At 43.6% G+C, this 23,325-nt stretch overlaps 1 long non-coding RNA gene across 1 annotated transcript in view; it reads right to left on the bottom strand.

The window, feature by feature from the left end:
• Positions 1-12,569: 12,569 nt before the first annotated feature.
• LOC139082273 (uncharacterized) overlaps positions 12,570-23,325 on the bottom strand; it is a 33,509-nt gene continuing 22,753 nt past the window's right edge. Inside the window, exon 2 of the long non-coding RNA XR_011538106.1 lies at positions 12,570-12,784. This is a non-coding gene — a long non-coding RNA (uncharacterized lncRNA). The remainder of the gene's footprint in view (positions 12,785-23,325) is intronic.

Raw genomic sequence — 23,325 nt, 5'->3', positions numbered from 1 at the left:
TTTACCTAGTCCAGTGTCCTCATTTCACTAAGGAGGCAACTGAGGCTCCGAGAGGTGAAACGGCTCACCTACAGTTACTGCTTCCCCGGGCAGTGACCACGGGGGTCAGATCCTGGGCCAACTGACTCCTGACCTAAGTTCTGGTAGGACAGTAGGGGCCATTCCCGAGAGGAGGGCAGTCAGAGGTCCACACTTGAGTCACCATGTTGCCTGGCACTGGCCCTGTGTCCCCAGAGGAAACGCCTGCCACCACAGCCGCTCTGCTTCTGCAGCCATCTCCTGCTTCTTCTGCCCCTCCTCTTCCGCTTGTGCCAGCTGCCATAGTCAGGAAGATTCCCAAGAACCAGCTCTAAGGTATAGTAGAATCTGAAGCCTGGTTTGAGTCTGCGCCATGTTCTAACTCTGTGAGGGGGGAACATCACTTAATGTGGCCTCAGTGGCCTCAGTTATAAAATGGGGTAATAACAGCACCAGGCTGATGGTGGTGGGGTGAAGACTCAACAAGATAACACAGCTGGAATATTTAGCATGTGGCGAGAACTCAGTGGTACAGCTACCTCTTATTATTAATACTAGCTGTTATCTAGTTTGACCTGTTGAGTAGTTGTTTTATGTAAGGCAGATACCTCTAATACCAAAAATATCTTTGAAAAGCTGCATCTTTTATATTAGGTTGGAGGGTGGGGGGTCATCTGGTTGGACTCTCCTGCAAACACTTGTCACCAAACTAAGCAAGATTCAGCTAATTCCCTATAGATGCTTTGCTCTAGCCCCTGCTGATGGAGTCAGCCCAATTCCTGAGCGCTGTGATGCCAAAACGCCAACGCTGTTCCCTAAATACTCAGGCAGAGGACTTGATCAGCACAGCGGTCCTCCGATCATAGAACTATAACGAAAACATGCTTTCTCTTCATTGTTTTAAGGTGTTAGCCCTCTTTTGTTCTTGTCCCAGACTCTCCCATTCTTCCTGTTTTTCTCCTCCACTCTGTTTATCTTGCTTCCTGCCTTCCAAACGTGACAGGACTTCCTTACCCCATAGAGAAAAAGACCGGGGCTGCCAGATGCTTCTCTGCTGTGCTCCAGACAGGTGAGGTCGCTCCTGGCAGCCCTGCTGCTCAGGGAAATGCTGTGAGAGGAACCAAATACTTCCACCACTAATGTGAAAAGGTATGATACATGGGTAACTGAGGGTACCGAAATCAGTTTGACAGAAAAATATCTCACTGGACAAGGAACGTAAGTTTATAAAAATAACAAGCAACATTTTGAAACTAAGTAAATTGAGCTCGTATATACAATGCAGTGGCAGGACAAGCCTTGCTAGCGGGGGTTGGTTGATGGAGGAGGGCATCTTTGGAAGCTGCTAGGGAGTCAGGTGATTACTTTCAAGGAAGCAGTGTGTGACATTGTGATTTATAATAAGAAATGTACGTTTGATCTTTGTCCCATTCCCAGCACAGCGCTCCCAAAACCTTGGAATTTCCTGAGTGATAGGAGTGATAAAGCTGTTACTCATAACAAGCCCCTTTGAACCATACCTGAGTTTATGCTAATAAGGTGACTTTTGCAAAGCCCCTAAGGATGGGGCTGGTTCTCAAGAGAACCAACTCTGTGATTAGAGGGTTAGAACTTCCAGTGCCACCTCCCTGCCTCCAAGGAAGGGAGAGGGGCTGGAGATTGAGTTCCATCTCCAATGGCCAATGGTTTAACCAATAGCGCCTAAGTAACGAAGCCTCCACAGAAATCTCTGAAGACTGAGGACTTCCGGGCTGGTGAGAGTGTGGAGGTGCTGGGAAGGTGTCTGGAGAGGGCATGGAAGCTCCGTGCCCCTTCCCCCACTCCTTGTCCAATGCTTCTCTTCCATCTGGCTGTGCTGAGTCATATTGTTTGTAACAAAATGGTAATCTGGGCCGGTCAGAAGCTAGGTGACAACCTGGACTTGTGATTGGTGTCTGAAGTTGGGGTGCAGTCTTGCGGGACTGAGTCGTTAACTATGGGATCTGATGTTCTTGAGGTAATGTCAGAATTGAGTGAAATTTGTAGCACACCTGACAAATAAAAATGGAAAGCAATAGGATATATTGGAGTATATGAGGAAGCCATTTGGTGTAAACCTAATTCCGCCTGACCTTGTCTTTCCAAAAGGTCCTGACCATGGCCGTTGAGCATGATTTGTGTATCTGCTTTAGATACTCCCTATGGCAAGAACAAAGGCCCTTGAGATAAAGGTTCAACTTCCCTCCCCCTCCCAACGTTGGCATCTCCTTAAGGATTAAGCATCTTTCCTTAGGCTAGGAACTGATTGCTGCGCTCACCTGTGACCACCCAGCTTGAGACAATAGACTTGCTTCCTGCTGCGCCCACCAAGATAGCAGACCCGCTACCTGCTGTGTCCATCAAGCGCTGTGCCGACAGGGCAACCTTGTGACTATTGTAAAAGGGACATTTCAATCATATGTGAAATATCCTGTTTGGGGTATATAACCACTCTGTATACCTCACTTCTTAGGTGCCCTTTCTTCCTTCAGGAAGAAAGGCCCCGGGCCATGGTCCTCAGATTTTACCTCAGAATAAACTCTCCAAAATTTTCATTTATAAATTGGTTATAGATTATTTTCGTTGACACACCCAATTACTTTATGTGAGAAAAACCCCACACACGTGTGATGGCCAGAAGAATTGAGTGTGGAAGTAGAGAAGAAGAATTTTTCCTTTACACAGCATCATTGGAGCTCATGGTTATCTTGCACACAAACTGCACTTAAAATTAAAGTTATAGACAGAAAAAAGCTAAACACGAGAGCACTCTGAACCCTGGTTTACGGTCACCTTTGTCATATGTCTAATTTCTACATGTTCAGATCTCTTGCTGGGCTCTCTATTCTGTTCCACTGGCATAGTTACCTTGTCATCAATACTGCCCTGTCTGCCTTACTATAGATTTTTAACACAGCATGCAGTAAAGTGAGCCCCTGACCTTTTATTTTTCCAGAATTTTCTTGGCTCTTATTGGTCCTTTAGGCATCCATATACATTTTAAAATTAACTTTTCAATAAAAGGAAACAAACGCCTGTTGAGTTTTGATTTGAGTTGCATTGATTTAGTCTACGAATTTGGGGACATTTGGTAGCTTTAAGATATTGAGCGTTCCCATCCCAAATCACGATATACGCTTCTATTTAGATTGGCTTTAATTTTTACACTTTATATTTATCTCCAAAGCAGTCGCGGACATTTTTTGAACGACTGATTCTTTTTTTTTTTTTTTTTTTTTTGCTGAGGGAGATTCACCCTGAACTAACACTCACTGCCACAATCTTTCTCTTTATGTACTTGAGCCACCACCACAGCATGGCCACTGACAGACGAGCGGTGTAGGTCTGCACCTGGGAAGTGAACCTGGGCCCCCAAAGCAGAGCACAACAAACTTATCCATTAGGCCACCAGGGCTGGCCCAAAAGATAGATTCTTAAGTACTGTGGTATATTTGTTGTTATATAAAACAATATCTTTCTTAACTATATTTTTTACATTTGTTGCTAGCACGTAGGAATGCACCTGATTTTTAATGCATTCACATCCAGCAATCTCGGCAAACTCATTGATTGGTTCTATAATTAGACATAGGGTCCCCAGGACCTTCTTCATGGACTTTCATATAATTTGTGAGCAATGGCAGTTTTGCATCTTCCTTGGCAATCTATATACCTTTCACTTGCTTTTTTGTTTATTATTTTTTTAACTTACTATACTCACAGGATTTCTAGTAAATTACAAAATAGATATAGTGAGAGTGGGTATTTTGTCTTGTTCCTGATTTGTAATGAAATGTTTTTTACTTTTTGTGATTACATATATGATATTATTGGTGAGTATTGGTAGAAAACCTTTATCAGTTTAAGCAAACTTCTTCTGTTACAAGTTTTCTAAACCATTTTTGTCAGGAAGACGTGTTCAATTTTATCTAATGCCTTTTAGGTTAGATTTTGAGATGATGATATGGTTTCTCTCTTATCAAATTGTTCCTGTGGAGAATTAGAGCAACAGATATTTGTCAAAATTCCACATGAACATGGTTTAAAGAGTCAAATAGCTCTGCCAGCATAACGGTTGCATGCCCGCCAGCAATACATGAGAATTCTCCTTGCTCCACGTCCTCGTCCACACTTGGTATTATTCTCAGTATACTTCATTTTAGCCATTCTACCGGGTATGAGGTGATATTTCGTCATTTATAAAATTACAAGCTCTGTAGTTCCTGCTGGAAGTAAAACTGACAAAAATCAACCAGCCCTATGGCCAACTGGTTAAGTTTGCACACTTTGCTTGGGCAGCCCAGGGTTTGCTGGTTTGGATCCTGGGCATGGACCTACACACCACTCATCAAGCCATGCTGAGGCAGCGTCCCACATAGAAGAACTAGAAGGACTTACAACTAGGATATATAACTATGTGCTGGGGCTTTGGGGAGGAAAAATAAAAAACAGGAAGATTGGCCACAGATGTTAGCTCAAGGCCAATCCTCTGCACACAAAGACACACAAATCAACCAATGTAGGGTGAGCCACACCAAGCTGTTTGCAAATTGGTAGATAAATCAACTTGCATAACAGAAGCTCAGCCCAAAGTCAGTCATAACGCAGTTTCCAACACGGCTGTGATTGACTATTCAGAGGGCTTTGTGAATCCACTATCTGTCAACTGTATCTGTAATAATTTGTGCATCTATTATTCGTAAACTAAATAAATAAAACTATAACTTTACGTGTGTTCTAGGATTTTTTTTTTTTTACTTTAAAAAGGGTGTCCTGTGGTCGCCAAGAGCACAGGCTAGGGCTCGGGTTTGAATCCTGGCTCTGACGACTATTATGTGTGGCCTTGGGTAAACCCTGAACCCTGAACCTCAGTCTTCTCATTTGTAAAATGGGCATAGTAGCAGGACTCACAGAATAGGGTTATTCTGAGAATAAAATGAGATAATCCGTATAAAGAGTTCAGTACAGTGTCTGATCTGGAGCACATGCTCATTAAAAGTTTAGTGATCATTTGTCAGAAAGTTTGGATATTTGCTGCTTCCCCAGTAGAGGAGGAGCAAAGGAGTCATGCAAATCCCTAGCAGGTACAGACAAAATTTAAGACATCTGAAAGGCATCCCAAAGTAGACAAAAACCAGAGGAAAGTTTAGTCTCAAGAAACCGCAAGGAGGTGGGGTAACAACTGCAGAGACCGCACTTCTGGACCCAAGGAAATTGCCCAACTCCCACGGCGACGGCTGCAGGAAAATTGTAAAATTAAGGAAAGCTGTTATGCGATCGATGGCCTTTGAACCTGTCTAAAGTAACGATGCTTTAAGTGCTGGTCTTTAAATGTACAGAGAAGGGGAGATGCCAAGAAGAAATGTTTATCCAGAATCGCGCCAGGACTCCACGCCTAGCAGACACAGATTAACGAGTATTGCTGGTTGGGCAGTGATCATTCACTCATTCATGGGTTCGCTCACCTCCTTGTTCATTTATTCAACAGTTTTATCAACCACCCACGATTTTATTACTAAATGTTAGCAACATAAAGATGAATTTCTGGGTTTCACTATTTACTCTGTAGACACAGACTGGACCAACTCCAGAGACGGTTTTAAAGCTCTGCCTCAAAAGCCCGCACTGGGTCTTGGCTTCCAACCGCCTCAAATCATCACCTGCAACAGAGAGAGCTTGGCAGCACCTGCATTTGTCTTGAGTTTCTCCCCAGACTCACAGACCCGGCAGAGAGGGTCTACATCCATGACTCTCCATCAACTTGGCTGCACCGTAGATTCGCCCGCGGAGCTCTAAACGCTCTACCGCCCCGGCTGCTTCCCAGATCAGTCACACCAGGACCTCTGAGGGCGGGACCCTGGCATTGGAATTTGTAAAGCTTCCTGGGTGAACCTGGGTGCAGCCAGGATGGAGAATCAGGATCTGCGTCAACACCAGCCAGCTTAGCTGCGTCAGAGCAGAGCACGGGTGTGCTTTTAGGGGAGCGGGGAGGGAGGGGCCGCGGCGCACTGACGCGGAGACGGGCAGACTAGAGGCAAGAGGAAGGCTGTAGTCACCTCCACACTGGGGGGGGGAGGGGGCGGGTAACCAATACCTATTGGGAAGGGTTATGGGCTGAATTGCGTCCCCAAAATTCGTGTTGAAGCCCTAACGCCGAGGACCTCAGGATGTGGCTGTAGTTGGAGAAGAGGCCTTCACAGAGATGATCGGGGTGAGCCCTCGTCCAAGGTGGTTCTTGTGATTACGCGAATAGGGGATTAGGACACTGAAACGTGAGAGGGAAGGCCATGTGAGGACACAGCGGGAAGACGGCCATCCGCAAGCTAGGGAGAGAGGCCTCGGAAGGGACCAACCCTGCGGACGCCTTGCTGTCGGGTTCCAGAACTATGGGGAAGTAATTTCTGTTGTTGCAGCGACCTGCCCGGCGCTCTGTTAAGGCGGCGAGCAGACTCCTCCGGAAGCGCAGGCACCACCTCGATGATGCAGCCGTCTGAACGTCGTCTTATTACTATTATTGCTAATTAAAACATATACATGGTGAGAAAAAAAGTTCTAATAGTGGAAAAGGGTAGAAAATGAACATTTTCATCTCTCTTTTCTCCCCTCAGCCCTCTGTAATCACTCCCCTGAGGTACGTCCTGTTAACAGAGTTTGTATTAAATCATGGCGCGCGAGCATCGGGGTTTATTTATTCACTATCCAGTGAACACTGACTCCCACCCGCGTGCCAGGCATTGTGCGGGTCGCGCACAAAGATACGGCGCTATTTCCACCCTTAGGGCTGGCATGCGGTGGAGCCCGCTTCTGCCTGGGGTCAGGCCGCCGGGAGGAAGAGGAGGCAGCGCTGGAGCCAGATTGCAGCGAACACAGTTGTCACCTGGAGAAGCCCAGGGTAATTACAACCAAAGGGGGACACCAACAGGAACGAAAATTTGTGCTTAATCCTGGAGGAAAGATACCCAGCCCCAGGTCTAGGATGAGGCCCAGGCCGTGGAGGGGGTTGGGGTGGGAAGTCAGGACCCGGGCCGTGGTGTCAGCGTGAACCTCAGGCGGGAAGGGCTTTAGGGCCCGCCGGGAACAGTGGGCGCAGGGTCTGGCCGAGGGGACCCGCGTAACAAAGGCGCGCTTCCGTGGGGAGGCCGTCGTAGTGATGAGTGATTGTAGCCCGGGAGCATCCCGCGGGGCCCATGGGACACAGAGGAGGAACCAGGAGAGTCGGGGCAGGCGTCGCGGAGGAGGTGAGGTCTCGAAGAAGAGGCGCTGGCCAGAGGAGGGTACGGAAGGACATTACAGGAAAAGGAAGCACACTGCAGGGCCCAGGTGTCACCAGGGATAGGTATGTTTGTGGGGCAGATACGCATTGCTTATGGTATGAGAAGCGCCTGGAAAGGTACCCAGAGTGAGGACGCAGAATGTGGATTAGAAGCAAGTTTGGGCTGTATCCCAAAGAATTGTGATCTGGGGAGAGATGAGCTTGCTCTGGGGTGCAGACATCGAGCTACCTGATCCTACTCAGTGAGGAGACGGGCCTACACGTGGGAAGAGCAACAGTGCCAGCACTGGGACACGCGTTTTACTGTTAGCCTCCCTCTCACTTTCTCCACAGCTGGGCGGACTTTCCTTGGCTCTCTTCTCTCTCCCATTTCTGCAGCTCTTTTTTTCCACGCATGTCACTGCCTGTGACAAAGGCAGGCCGTGCCTGCAGTGCTCCAGGCCCCTGAGGAATGCCTTGGCACAGACTGCTCACCCTGAGTCACACTGATGCCTTAAAGATACGAACAGCTGAAGGCTGGGCTGTGACCGTGAGCCCTTTCAAAGTGTGCGTGGAGTGAAGCGCCCGTGTCCCTCTGCACCAGCCCAACCACGCCCCTCACACGCGTGCAATTAAGAATCTTGCCTGGTGAGGACACCTTTGCGCGGATCATCCATCACGTTCTTTAGGTTGGAACTGAGGCCTCCTCTCTCTTGAGGGTTCTGTGCATGGCTGTTTCACTTAGAATTCCCGGCATGTCCGACAGCACCTCTCCACGGTTATCTCTAGTGGGGGATCAAGCACTGCTCCCACTGTCTCAGTGGAATAAGATGCTTCCGCTGAAGCGAGACTGACACCATCGCCCAAAACCGATAAGCGTGAGATCTGGGCTGTGGGAGTCACGGTTACTGGGAACACTTTTCCTTCCCCGAGAGAGAAGCATTTGTCAGAGGAGTGCTGTAACCTTGGACTTCCAGATTACGAAATTTCCTAGGGATTCCCTCATATCAGCAGCACGTCTCCATCCGCTGAACTTAAAAAGAAAGAAAATCCAAATCAGTTTGAAAAATCAAACAAATTTCTTTGCCTTATATGGCTAAGAGGAGGGGTATGAGTGTGGGGGAGAGGATGATGTGGAAAGAGCTTGTCCAGCGCGAGTCCCGGTGCCCGCCCTCAGCAGGGAAAGGAGAAGCTAAGAGAGATGTGGATGGGGACTGTCTCGCAGTGGGGAGGCATAGACGAGGGGTGACTCGAGGGCCCTAAAAGGCCACTTCCCTGTCCCCTCCTCCCAAAGGAATCCCTTCCCAGTGATACTCCTTTGGGCTAGAGCAGCACTTCTCAGTCTGCGCTGCAGGGAGTGCTGGGGCTTCCAGGGCAGGCAAGGGCAGGAGAGCGGCATTCTACTCCTTCCCCCACCTCTCGCAAGGGGTGCCCCCAATTCCTCCATGGCCCATATCAGGCTTCGCCTGGAGATTTCTTTTGAAAAAAGTTTTCTTCTTCTTAGTAGGTATAATGGTTAATTTTATGTGTCAACTTAGCTAAGCCACAGTACCATCATATTTGGTCAAACCCCATCCTAGATGTCACATGAGGTGTTTTTGGATGAGATTAGCATTTAAATCAGTAGGCTTTGAGTAAAGCAGATTACTCTCCTTAATGGAGGTGGGCCTCCTCCAATCAGTTGAAGACCTTAAAAGAAAAGTCTGAGGTCCCCCAAGGAAGGAATTCTGACTCCAGACTGTCTTCTGACTCGAGGTGCAACATCAACTCTTCCTTGGGTCTTGGGACTTGCCAGCCTCCACAATCTCGTGTGCCAATTCCTTAAAATCAATCTCTCACTCACTCGCTCTCTTTATTCACACCCTATTTGTTCTGTTTCTCTGGAGAACACCGATTAACACAGTAGCTTGTTAAATTTGGTGGTATGGGTGAAGCAATTTGGAAAATATCTTAGATGTAGGACAGAATTGAACCAAAGAATAAATATGTTGATGTTGTTGGGTTCTCGCTGTGGAGGAAGGGCAGACAAAAGTGGAATGGGCAAGGCAAGAAAGGCCTCTGGGAATAGACAGGAATTGGAGGTATTGTGCAAACTCAGGATTTCTAAAGTGTGATCTGTATGTGTCTATAGGGGTTTCTGTGCTTCTGTGTGCACATTTGTGCGTGTGCGTATGTATAAGTGTATATGCGTGCTTATGTTTCCTACTTCTGCCTGCTCAGAACAACACGCAGTAAAGCCACCCCAGCAGCAATAAGTACACCTAGTGCCCAGGGAGTGGTCGCTCATATTTCCCACAAAGAGGGATCAGACTACTCTGAAAAAAGGCTGATTCCAAGCCTAGGGCAGGGAGGGCAAGACAAGCCTGGAACATCTTGTGAAGCCAGAAAGTAAAGGCGTGCAGACGAAAAATAATGGAGCACGTTACCAGGACTTGGGAGACGGCTCAAAGGCCTCCCATGGGCAGAATCAGGTACAAGCGGAGCACTGAAATCTTCAGTACAGTAATAACCTATTGAAAAGCGGGAATGTGTCAATCCATATGGATGATTTTAAAAGATACATAAATAAATGGAGAGAAGGGAGGGCTCTCTTACAGCAGAATGCTGAGGGCTGAATGGCAATGTGGAGAATGTTGTAGAGAATGCTGGAGAGGGAAAAATCTTCATTTGATAGCCACAGAGTAAAGATCAGGTCAGCAGGAAACAGTGATGGATGCGAAGTCCAGGGTAGATGTGGGTAAGGAGCGGGACACCTGCATGTCTGAGGCATCTCCCCACAGCCTGCTTAGCAGTTTAAGGGAGGAAAAAGCCTAATATGTATTCCACAGAGATGAGAGTCACCTGCACCTGGGAACGTCGTGTTCTCCTGCCATGGTACCTTGTGAAGGACACAGCTCCACCTGTGCAGCTGGACAGCCAGAAATGCACAACCCCAATCTCACTGTGAGGAAGCAGCAGATGAAAACAAAATGAGGACTGTGCTGTTTCTAAAAAGAAGGACGCACGTGTGGGGGGTGGGCTCTATTTTTCAGATATGTCAATGTTATAAAAGACAATGAAAGGCTGTGGAAATGTTTTGGACGAAAGGAGACTAAAAGAACATGACAACTAAATGCAATTCCCGACCCTAGAATCCTGCCCTGGAGAAGAATGAAGTGCTAAAAAGAACATTATTAGATCAACTGACAAAACCAGAATATGGCTGCCAGATTAGATAAAAGCATTATACCAATGTAACTGTGTGGACCTGAGATCTGTACTGTGCTTATGTAAGAGGATATTTCTATTCCTAGGAAATGCACACTGGAGTATTTAAAGGTAAAGTGCCTTCATGTAACTTACCTTCAATTGGTTCAGAAAAAATAATTCTGTATTTATACACATAGATGTATGTGCCTGTATACACACAGATGGATGATAGATAGACAGATAGATAGATAAGATAGATATAGATAGAGAGATAGATAGAATAAATAGATAGGTAGGTAAGTTGGTAGATAGATAGAAAGATAATAGACAGTGACAGAGACAGAGAGAGAACAAGTTCCTTGGGGAAAAAGAGTGCTCTGTGGGGAAGAGAGACATCTGTTCCCTGTGTCTGTAGTGACATACTTTCTAGGGCCGTGCCCACATTACGGCTGGTTGAATGAGTCCTCTGGCCTGAAGAAATGACTAAAAGTATATGAGGTGAAGTTGGGGGACTGGTTGGATCAGGTTGTTCAGACCAAGGGAATACACCTAAGGCGCTAGCCTCAGCCTCCTTTCGGTGTCCACGTGGTGCATTCTGTACACTTCCAGCTTCATCACTGTACCAGCCAGTCTTCCAGTAGGAAACTGATGGCACACTAAATCTAGATAATTGAGGCTAGTTTAATAAAAGGACTATTTACAGAGGTAGGGGCAGAATTAGAGAAACCAACAAGACATGGTACAGCTCCCCATGAAAAGTAGCAGTGGGGAGCCAGTGCTGTCAGAAGAAGTAAGGGAAGAAACAGTTAGCAGAACCTGAAGCCCAGAGAAGAGCTGTGTGGAGACCTGGTCTGACCACCTCACAGGAGCTATGGTCTTTGGTAGACGGATGTGCCTGACTCTGCAGCCAACCCTCAGCTGCTCAGCAGGGAGGGAGCTGTGGGGCACAAACACCCTGAGGGTATTTGCCTTGCAGCCCCTGGTCTTCTGCCAGGCTCTCCCATTGGCCGAGTTCACCTGGAAGCCAGAGAGCACGCCTATGGTCGTCTACACAGGTCAGTCTCCCAGGGCACAGAGCAGGGTGGAGAAGGGTGGAAAGGGAATCCGGAAAGGGAGACGATTCAGCAATCAGTAATGGGGGCTGCAGTGAATGTTTAACTTTGTGGAAGCACAGAGAGCTGACTGACATTCAATGTCACCAAGCAAAAGAGTTCTGACTGTATATGGAAGATTCTTGGAAAGAGAGTAGTTAAAAAGTTTGGTAGGAAAATTAAAAAAAAAAAACGAAGTACAGCTTTCCTGATTATTGGAAATAGGATTTTTAAAAGTCTTTATTTTCTCTGAATAAGCTGTTTTCCAAATTGTCAAACACAGCCAGTAAGAAGGTAAATATAGAAGAGCTGGTTAACAAACAGAGCAGTAAAATTCAATGTGGACAGAGAAATTCTCCCATTAATTTTTCCTGGAAGCAGAATTACCTGTCAGATTTGACAAAAAGGTGGTAAATTTCTGGAGTGCACCAAGTGTGGTCCAGGGTCTGTGGTGGATTCAGTAGGGGTCTCTGCGGAGGGCCGGAGGGACAGGGCAGGGCGTCGACAGGACAGCTGGTTCACAAGGGAAATTCAAGGGGCAAGGCGAAGCTATCAACTGACAGGTGAATCACCAGATGAGAAGCTGGGAGGCTTGGAGGAAGAGCAGAGGTGTGGTGTGTGACAACGCACAGCCAGCGATTCAGCACCACGGCTGTGAGAGGCCAGTGTGGAGGTGTCGTCAGCTTTTGGTTTGGGGGCAGGACTCCTGTGGAAAGCAGACCCCGCTGCTGTCCTATTAAGACAGAGGCTGTCTCTACACAGCCCTTCGCTGCCTCTGTTGTGAGAAATCAAACCCAGCCATGACTTCCAGCGCACAAAAGCACGCTGATTCCTGCCATTCCAAGCTTTCCAGCCCCACCTGCCACCACTCCCCACTCACTCCTCCATGCTCTAGTCACAAGGATTTCCTCAAACGGATCATTCTGTTTCAGTCACTGTGTCTTTGAGCAGTGTATTAGACTTTGAGATAAGTTGCCGTAACAAAGAGCAAAAACAACAACAACAAAAAACCCTGTTTATTTATTAGCAAATAAAACAGATTGCCTTAAATTAGAGTTTTTCTCCTAAAGCAGTCCAGAGGTGAGAGGCACAGAGCTGGCAGAGTAGCGGTGCTCCACACAGTCATTCAGGGATACAGCTCCTAACATCTTGCTCCTTCACCATCTCCTGGGGTATTGCCATCATCCACAGAGTTGCAGTGGGCTTACCTTCATTTCTGGCAAAGAGAGAGCCCCGGGTAAGTGGCTTTGTCTCTAAGGAGAGGACTCAGAAGGTGCACACATAACATTTGCTCACATCCTCTTGGCCTGACCTAGTTGCATGGTCATGCCCAGCTGCAAGGGAGGCTGGAAAGTATAGCCTCTACCTGATGGTCCTGTGCTCTACCCAAACACATGGCATTCTTTCATGAAAGGGGGACGATTCGAAGTTTCTGCCATCTCTCTGCTATTTTCTTGTCCTGGAAAGGCCTTTGCTCACCTTGATCACTTCTTCGAACTTTCCTTCCTGCCTTTTTGTGACTTAGCTAAAAACAAATTTTCTCTGTTCTCCAATCCCAGCATTTTGTTAATGCCTCTCTGTTATAACTACCTGTGTACAACTTAGACTGTGAGCTGAAGAAGCAGCCAGCAATAACTTACTGAAATCACTCCTGAAATATAACGATATTCACAGTGTCTATACACCTCCCAGTTATCGCAGTCTTCACTTGGTCCCCTTTCAGAGCAGTATGAATATTGAAGAAAGATTGTTCATGACCCTCATCACACTCTTTCATACACTCCCGAAGTCAAAGATCTCCCATGACCAGGAGACGGTCTATCTTAGACACTGACTTTACCCATCTTAGCTGATGGTCCTTGCAGCAAGTTGTGTCCCACTCTACACTACCCTGTAGGACCTGCCCAACTTTAGGCACCAGACGTCACTGTAATCATAAGATGCTCTCTTCTGTATCAAAACAAAATTTATGTATTAACCAAAATTTGGCAGCTCATCTGTGAAAAGTTTGCAGCACAGAGAGCTGAGGTCCTTTGATTGAGGATCACTGAAGGAGGCATTCACTGAGTGCTTACTGAATGAATGATTCATTAATTGAACAATAAAATAAAGAACAATAGAATCAATAAATGAAAGAATAATGTTGGTCAATATTCGGTGCAAAAGCTGGTTACAAGAGTCTGGTTCTTTCCGTTGTCTTAACCATCAAATGGCATTTGCAGGTTGTGCATCTGCTACTAGCTTTCCATTGGCCAAAGGAGACTGTCATATTGCATAGAATCTGATCTCCATTAAGGGGTAGTACAGAATTTCATGCTTTCTAGAAATCTGGGAAATTGAAAGGAATAAATCCAATTGGATTGCTTGTGTGGAAGGTGGTCGAGGTAGAATCTGCCTTACGGGACAGTCCTGCTATGGCTCTCCCCCAATCCTTTGGTAGGTCTTTATTTAAGGTGAAGAGCTGACAGCAGAGCACACAGGCCTCCTGTTACCTGAGAACCTACCCAGGGCCCCCGCACGTGGAGGAAGGCCCTGAAGGCCATTGCAACCATAGGCAGGCATCTCCACCCAAAACACGCTGGCTTGGGCTTGAATGTTTAGGAGAACAAGGTAAATCAGGTAAATGATCTGATATCAAGGATTTATATTTTAAGAGAAAACAATCAACTGGCTACATCCCAGGATCAATAAACATTCAGCCTTGTCTACATTCATATCCAAAAGACTCTAGAAAGATCACTGATTCCAGTAATGATGTCTCTCAGCTCTATAAGACCCCAAATCATCCTAGATTCAATCATGTTTAGATTCCTGTACTTCCCAAACATTGGAATATGGGCTTATATTTCTGTAAACAAAGAGTCTAAATGAAAAATTCACTTTTACTCTATCCCTGAGTTTCCTGAGTTCATTCTGTCAAGAAATCTGTTTCTTCCTAAACAAAATAGGGTCAGAAGCCCACCAATCTTCTAAACCGCTAATCTAGAGAAACTCGAAGTTACTTGGCACGTTCTCATTATCAAATCAGATGTTACGTGTGTTTTTTCCTGAGAATAATAGGAAATATCCTAAAACATGAGTTTAAGTTTCTTAAGACCACCTTAAAAAACTAATCACAACCTTTGAATAACTCCAAAAGTATCAATTGAATTATAATAATTAATGTCACATTTTCTTTTAACAAAAGAAAAACAAATTAAAATTAAAAACGTATGTACCTCCTGTATATGCGAGAGAGACCCAGGAAAACTGAGAAACTCCAATTTTTTTTATGTTACACTTTTAACTGGGGGAGAAAACACCTTTACTGAATGCAACTGGGGAGATTTTCACATAAATAGAAACACACTAAAGTTTAGTTAAAGTGAGATAAAAGGTTGTTGAGAAGGCTCAGTATTCTTGTAATGAGTGCTTCAAACAGATAAAATACTATGTACTATTAGAGTTATCGTTGATGTCTGACTTACAGGCCAAATTGGATTCAGACACATCTGAATTTAACTGTTGTGTAGTAAGCATGTCTTGGAGTTAACAATTTACATGAGAATCTTGAGTTGTTTACAGTTGAAGCCATGAACAGGGGTGGGGCACATGTGCCTGGGGGTGCAGAGTAGCAATGGAGGGCCAGCGTGATGTCAGGGCCCTTCCAGCTGGTGACATGTCAGGAGCTCAGAGGACCCCTGTCATCTGGTGAAATGCACATGCTACAAGGAGAAAGCAAAGTTGATACAAAACAGTCTGGGCTGGGAGCTGCAACCCTGAGCTCCAACCTGTCTCTACCTCAACATCACCTCTCCAGGCTTCCATTTTCTCATGCGCTATGTAGTTTGTTTGGGCTAGATGATTTCTGTGGACCTTCCAGTTATAAAGCTCTCCGGCTCCAAGGAGAACCAAAAAGGAAATTAACATGATGTGGTATAATATCAAGATCAATAAATGAATGGCGGGCAGAAAGGCATGGGGAAGAAGTGGCTGGGTATGTCCCCTTGATCAAACAGAAGCAGGATCTGGAATCCATTTCCTTGGACTCAGACAGAGGGCAGCAGTAGCAGAGAAGTCGTGGATTCCTGTCATGTCTGCAGGTCCCCAGGACTTTTTGTTTCCATGGGAATGAGAAAACAGGGCTGCTTCCTAACAGACTGGGGCTTTAAAATCCCATCTCTTCTGAAACTCTCCTTCCATCTGTTTCTGTTGTGCTGAACTCTGCTTTGGCGGCATGAAAATGGAAAGGCAAGCAGCAGCTGAAAGAAAAAGAAATTATCCCCTCCTGTCCTACCAGCACATTCTATTCAAAAGGTAGGCAATGCAGAAAAATAAAACCAAATAAAGCGATACTGAAAAACTTGAACATCATTTTTCATGTTCCATATGAGTTCACAAACCTTTTAGAACTGGCTACCAAATCCTTAGCATTTTTATCTCCCTCCGATCTCTACTTACTCCCTAAATTTTACTATCTGTTTTTTGTAATTTTCCTACCATCTCTCTTGCCTTAGAAATTTTCTCAATCTCCTTATTACCTGCAACAAAAGTATACAGCACAATGATCAAGGAAATGCTATAGATAGACAAAAAGGGAAAACATCCTCCAAAATATCCCAACAACACTAAATTCCTATCTGTAGTCTCTTGCTAATAAGAGTTAGGTGGAGAAGGAAGGTGGAGAGAGGGTGAAACACACTTTCTTTACCCTTTGCTAATCTACTGTGTATGTCCCTTATTATGAGACTCAATTTTTTCGAGAAAAATATAGAGTGAACAGTCTGTTCTCTGCCTTTCCTAGATTATTTTGCTCTAAGATGACTGATATGCCCTAAAAGTAAGTAGATGTCGAAGAAGGTTGTTAGTGTAACACTGATGAGTTATTTGCAGAATTAAATGAAAATAATAGCGATAATCAAGGGTAATGCTGTATACTGATTACACTAATGAACCAATCTTTCATGCCTTCCTATATCCATGCTCTTTGGTATTGCCCTCCACACACTGACTTTCTGTCATATAACTTGCTTTGGTCAGTGAGATTGTAGCAATGCTCATGCAAGTAAGGACTTCAAAAAATCCTTATGTTTCCAATTCCTGTCTTGTGCTCTGTCATCACGATGAGAACTAGTCTGCTGGTGGGTGAAACTCATGTGGTAGACCCAATCATGATCTATCACGATAGCCGAGGCCGTCAAAGATTAGATGACAGTCAGATGATCCCCACACATGTGACTGAGCCCAGACGAGCTCAGCCTGATCAGAAGAGCTGCCAGACAACCTACAGACTTGTGAGAAACAAGTGGTGTTTTATGCCATAATTAGTGTGTGGGGTGATTTGTTACATAGCAATAACTAACTGACACAAATAACAGTAATAATTTATTGTGTATTCACTATATGCCAGGCACTCTACTAAGCTTCTTTCATAAATCATTTGATCTTTGTACCAAATCTGATAGTACCATTATAAACTCAACTTTTAAATTCAGCAGATTGAATCTGAAATATAAATTTTCAAAATGATTTTTCACATACGTTTAAGCATCACAAATATCACCTGCCATAGACAGGGAAGATATTATTTTCTCCACCTTACAGATGAAAACAAAGTCATAGAGAATAGCTGAAAGTCACAGTAACAGCAAGTGGCAAAACAGTAACTTGAACCAGGATTTTCTAATATAAATTCTAGTGCTCCCTCCACCACACATTCTAGTTTTCAGAGTAGAATAAGTTTGTAGGAGGTTATTTGGGACAGAGGAAATACAAGAATATCAGGATGCATGATTATTTTTCCTCGAGAAGGGTATTTTTTTCACAGTAAAGTGCACCTTGGTAGGGATAACTGGAAAGTTTCTCCTGCCTTCTTCCTCCATTTTGTTCAAAATTTGTCAGAAAGAGGTTTGATACACCTAAAGGAATCATCTATTCCTACTGCATAATTTCTTGTTTCCTCCAGAGAACCATATATATTGTTTTTAATAATGAATACAGGCCTACATCATTCATTCATTCATCCAATAAATGATAACAATAATGTTCACACAGCTTTTATTCTAGACTTGGATGACTTCTGCTTTTGACCATGATAGAATAACTGATATTGAACTTATCTTCCCACTGTAATCAACTGTGAACTGGACAAAATATATGAGAGGCTTGATCAGGGCATGGGGAGGCAGCAAAGGACTGAGATCTGTGAAATAAGGGAGCACATAAAAAGTAAGCACTATGTTCACCTCTGCTTCCTGCTTAGGGGTACTTTCTAAACCAAAGTGCAAGATGATGGAGACCAAGAGAAGAGAAATGGCCTTGCTGAGCTGAGGAGGCAAAGATAAGAGTGCAGGGCTGCCAATGTGGCTGGACTTTGCCAGGCAAGATAACAGGGAGGAGGGAGCTGCACAGAAAGGGGGCCGCGGAAGTTGGGATGGGCGTTTGCCTTCTGTTCTTAATTGTGCATGGGCAGCAAGAGACTTCTTGAGGCCCAGCAGTGAGTGGCTTTTGGGAACTAAGAGCTAAACAGAGTTACCAGGGGTTGTACAGTCCTGGAAGATGTTGGAGTTCTGTTTCAGCCAAAGTGGAGAGGCTCATACTAGCACGTTGGGTATTCCAAAGACAGTGCAAAGACCACACTCAGGAATAGTGACCATGCACTAGAGGAAGGGCCACACCTTAGGAATAAGGAAAATATCAAAATAGACACACCCTAACAAAACCTAAAATCAAACTTGAAAGGGTTTAAAGGATCTTCCAGTAATGCACACACCAACCAGAACAAAATTCATATCTTTTCAAAAACAAACCATAATTTAAACTCCCTACAAAGTAACATCCACAGTGTTCAGCACACAATATAAAAATTTTAGACATGCAAAAAAGGAAGAAAATATAACCATAATCTAGAGAAAAGGAAACTCAAGAGGACCCAGATGTTGGAATTATCCGAGGAGGACTTCAAAACAACTATCATGAATATGTTTAAGAATTAAATGAAGAAATATACATAATAAGTAAACAGGTGGGAGTCTTGGCAGAGAAATGAAACTACAAAAAAGGCAACAAGTGGGAATTCTAGAACTTAAAACATCTGAAATGAAAAATTCACAGGATGTGTTTAACAGCAGGTAAGGTGCTACAGAAGAAAGGGTCAATGACCTTGAAGATAAATCAATAGAAATTATCTCAATTGAATAAAAATCAAGAAAATTTTAAAGAATAAAGAGCAACTCAACGACTTATAAGACAATATCACATGGTCTAACATACGTGTAGTTGGAGCCTCAAATGAAGAGGAGAAAGAGAATACAATAGAAAAATATTAGAAGAAATAATGGCCAAACATTTCCCACATTTTGTAAAAAACCATAAACTTACAAATCAAAGAAGCTCAGCACATCACAAGTTGAATAAGTACAAAGAAAACCACATGTAAGCACACAATAGTCAAACCGCCTGAAAATTAAAAATAAAATCTTCGTCAGCTGTGAAAATTTTAAAATGATGTTACACAGGAATAACTCTAATAATGATATCTAACTTCTCATCTGAAATAATCATGGCCAGAAGATAATGAAAAGACCTCTTTAAGGTGCTAAAGGTGAAAAACAAAAGTCAATTTCGAATTATATATACAGCTAAAATACACTCCAAAAATGAAGGTGAAATAGATATTGTCAAGTAAATGAAAACTGAGAGAAGTCACTGCCAGCAAACCACCACAAGAAACCTTAGAGGGAATTCCTCAGGCTAAACAGAAAGGATAGCAGATGGAAACTCAGATCTACAAAGTAGTGAAGAGCACCAGAAATGTAAATATATTGGTATATATAAAAGGCCATCATTTTTCTCTTTTATTAATTACATTAAAAGATAAATGACTGTTTAAAGTAAAAAAACGGTATTTATGGTTTATAATTTGTGTAGATGTAAAATGTATGACAACAATAACACAAAGTACAGGAGAATAAACATTTTAGAGACTTCAATTTCTGGCATCTAACATTTCTTTGAATTAAATGCCTATGTGCCATGCCTAAAGTTTGCCATTTGCTATTTTAGTAGCCCATCAGACAACCAAAAGAAATAAAAGACACGGCCCTTGACCTCGAGGAACTTACAAGGAGATGAGAAAGCAAAATACACAACAGTGAAATACCTTAGTAATAACTACAAAGTAATGAGTGGAAAATTACAAGAATAGACAAAATGCCTAAGTTTTCCTAGGGTTCATAATACAAAGGCATGATAGAACTCACTCCTAGCCCATCTGGAGATGTTTTGTGAATTGGGAAGAAAACCAGGTTTCCCTTCGTAGTTGATGCCAGGACAAGTACGTGGGAGCTGGAATTTCAGCCCCACCAGCCGTCAGTGGGCAACTGCTGTGCATCCACAGTAGCTCTGATCTGAGTAGATGAAGACAACTTCCAGGATCCTGAGCTATGCATTAAATAACTTTATAAACATGTAGTGTCCTCACAACCAAAGGAAAGAAAAGAACTCCTGCACTCACTTTCAGAAAGAGCTTCAAAGGATCTCAAGCCTGGTACATTTTTTGGAGGTTGTGCATCCAGCTTGATTAAACTTTGCTTTGTCTTGGTTTCAGTCTATCTTATGGGAATGTTTTATATTTCATCTTTAAATTTCATCTCTTTAGGAGAAATTGTGGAGGCAGGTGTTGGAATAAAAGAGGAAATATAAATGTTTGTGCTTGTTAATTGGTATTAAATAGCCCAAAGAATATTTTACTAAACAAAAACTTCAGGAATGGTCTGTACAGGAGTCTTTTCCCATCTTTCTCATTGAGCACACTCATGCATGCATGCACACATATTCCATCTGTGCTAGTACAAATAGTAATTTAAAATTTGGCAGCATGATTATCTTTTAATGAGATAAGTCATCAATTGCCAAATTGAGAGTTAACAGCTCCTGCCATTTAAAAGTATCATTAGGTTTTTTAGAAGCAGGTAGAAATTTTAATGTTTAAGCTAAGGGGAAATGACACTGTTTATATCTTAAAGAAAGCAAAAATTTTAAATGATTTTTCTAATTTTGCCCTCAAAATTCAAGCACTTGTTAATTATAAAATTATTCATGTACACTATAATGCTGTGTTTTGAAAACATGCAAAAAATTAAGAAAACTTTAAAACTCACAATCCTCCCACCTAGAAATATGCATTGCTAACATTTTTGTTTTCCTTCTGGTCTATCTTTTCTACGTGAATAGGCACACCCAGACAATAACATAAAATTTATCTTGAATAACTTTTAGATTATACTGAATTAAAAGTTTTAAATCTTTTCTTTCATTTAAATTATTGTTAAAGATCTTCCAAAAACATTATTTTAGGTATCTGTCATTGTGGTAGCCAGCCTCCAAAATGGCTCCCGATGGTTATTGCCTCCCGGTATTCCTGACCCTGTGCTGTACCATCCCACACGGAGTAGAGGCAACCTGTGTAACAAATAAGATAACTCATAAATAATAGAGTGGGACTTCCAAGGCTATGTCATATAGGCCATTGCAGCTTGTACATTGCTTTTTTTTTTTTTTTTTATTACTCACGTCAGGAGAAGCCAGCTGATGTGTCATGAGGACCCCCTATAGCATCCCTATGGAGAGGTCCACAGGGTGAGGATTTGAGGCCTCCTACCAATAACCAGCATGAATTTGCAGGTATTTGAGTCTGTCACCACAGACATGGGTCCTCCCACTCGGGCTGATTGCAATCCTGGCCAATAACTTGAGGGTAATGTCATGAGAGGCTCTGAGACAGAACCACCAAACTGGCTTCCTGACCCACAGCAATTGTGTGAATTCATAAGTGTTTATTGTTTTAATCCTCTAAATTTTGGAGTAACTTGTTGCACACAGATCAAGAATAATGATTTCGGTGCCAGAAGTGGGGCACTCCCATAACAAAAACCCTGAAATGTGGAGTGGTTTCACAACAGCATGAACATGGAAAGACTTTGAGACGTGAAAGCATAAAGCGTGTTGAAGAAATTGTTAGCAACAGCTTGGTGACCTTCAAGGACACTCTTGGCGAGGGCTTGGAGGAAAATCTGGAAAATATTATTGGAAACTGATGAGGATTTTAGGCTAGTTAATTTTAAAACTGCAGAGGAGAAGCAGGCTCCGAGGACTGGAATTTGCTTGCTCTTTGATGAGAGATATTGGCTTTTGTGAAGGAAGGGGGGTTGGCCTTATCTCTGGAAACTCTTAATGGGGAAGGCAAGAACTTAAGTTGGTTACTGTCTGGCAACCTCATGTAACTGATTTAGGGTGGTGGCTTCTGGCCTTTACTTAATCTGATTTGATTCTTATCTAAAAGTTGTGGGACCACCCAATGGCCAGATCCCACCGGCATCTGATACCATTTTAACTTTTTTACATGTTCTTTCCTTTGTCTTGTAAAGAGATGGCTCACATACCTATGCCTTAAATTTAGCCTTACTCTCCACTCATGTTGGCAGCAGAAGCGGGGGCAGCAGCAGCGGCTCCTCCTGTCCATGGGCCCTGTCCCCATGCAGCAGAAGCTCTGACTGCCCATGGGTCCTGTCCCCACGCTATTCCACACTATTCTCTAAATAAAAGAGCACTACTGCCAGATCTTGAGAGTCCAAGAAATCTTTCTTTCGACTACTCAGCTCACCGAGCCCGCATCAGAAACTAGAAGGTAGATTCTTGTTAGATATGACAGAAAATTTAGCAACACTGTCGCATGCAAAAAATATGGAAAAAAAAGAACATACATCTAATAAATTAAGTGACCTACCCAAGGAGATTTCCAGGCAGAGTGTTGAAAGTGAGCTTGATTTCTTCTTGCTGTTTATAGCAACGTGTGAGAGGAGAACATGTGAGAGGAGAGATAAGCTGAAGGAAAAACTGTTAAACAAAAAGGAGTCAAGACTTTCTGCTTCTGAGATTTTCCAGATGACAGAAAATGCTAAAATTGTAAAATGGCACAAATCAAATCCAGGGCTTTTCCAAGAAAACGTGGTCTAAAGAGGAAATTGAGGCTGTGACTGTAAAATCCTATTTGAATAATTAAGAAAAATCTAAGGGAGTACTTGGAGAACTCTAGGCTCCTAAGAAGCTTAACGGCATTGTCCCTCAACAGTATCAACAAAAGCCCAAGGTAGAACATGGCTTATCTTGAAGAAATGTAATGGCTTGGCTTTGTCTAATAGAATCAACCCCACCTACAACCCTGTTGCAGGTGACCTACAAAGTTTTTGTTAAAAATTAATATCGCTAGAAACACTATCAGGTCAGACTGAGTAGACAGAAACCATACAAAATGACAAGAGGAACTTAGACTCTTGAACTTTGATAGGCAGGAAGCAGGCTGAGACTATCTCAGCTGTGAAACATGGGTTACCTTTAATGGAACAGGAAGGAAGATTAAGAAGATGGAACCAGGAGCTCAGAGGGTAGAGCCAAGCGCCATGGAGAATCATTCCCAGGAAAGAGTAGGTCTGAGTCCTAATTGAGGAACTTTCAACATGTGCCTGGCTGGATTTCAGAACTGCTGCAAAGCAGTGACCTCTGTGTGCCACCCCTTCTCCCCCATTTTGGAAATGAATATCTACAGCAGTCATCCTATGCCTGCCCCACCAGTCTACATCAGGCATGGGAGGGGGCAGTTCAGTTGTCTCTTTAATTCACAGGTCTTCAGATCAAGAGAAACTACACTTGAACTATACTCGGAACTATTTAGTGAAGGAACTATACCTGAAGAGCTTCCTCTACCCCAGGACCTGATTG

The sequence above is a fragment of the Equus przewalskii genome, chromosome 3 (genome assembly GCF_037783145.1).
Source record: "Equus przewalskii isolate Varuska chromosome 3, EquPr2, whole genome shotgun sequence".
Classification (NCBI taxonomy): Eukaryota; Metazoa; Chordata; class Mammalia; order Perissodactyla; family Equidae; genus Equus; species Equus przewalskii.
The sequence above is the reverse complement of the archived record's forward strand: the minus strand, read 5'-3'. Positions and strand labels throughout refer to the sequence as shown.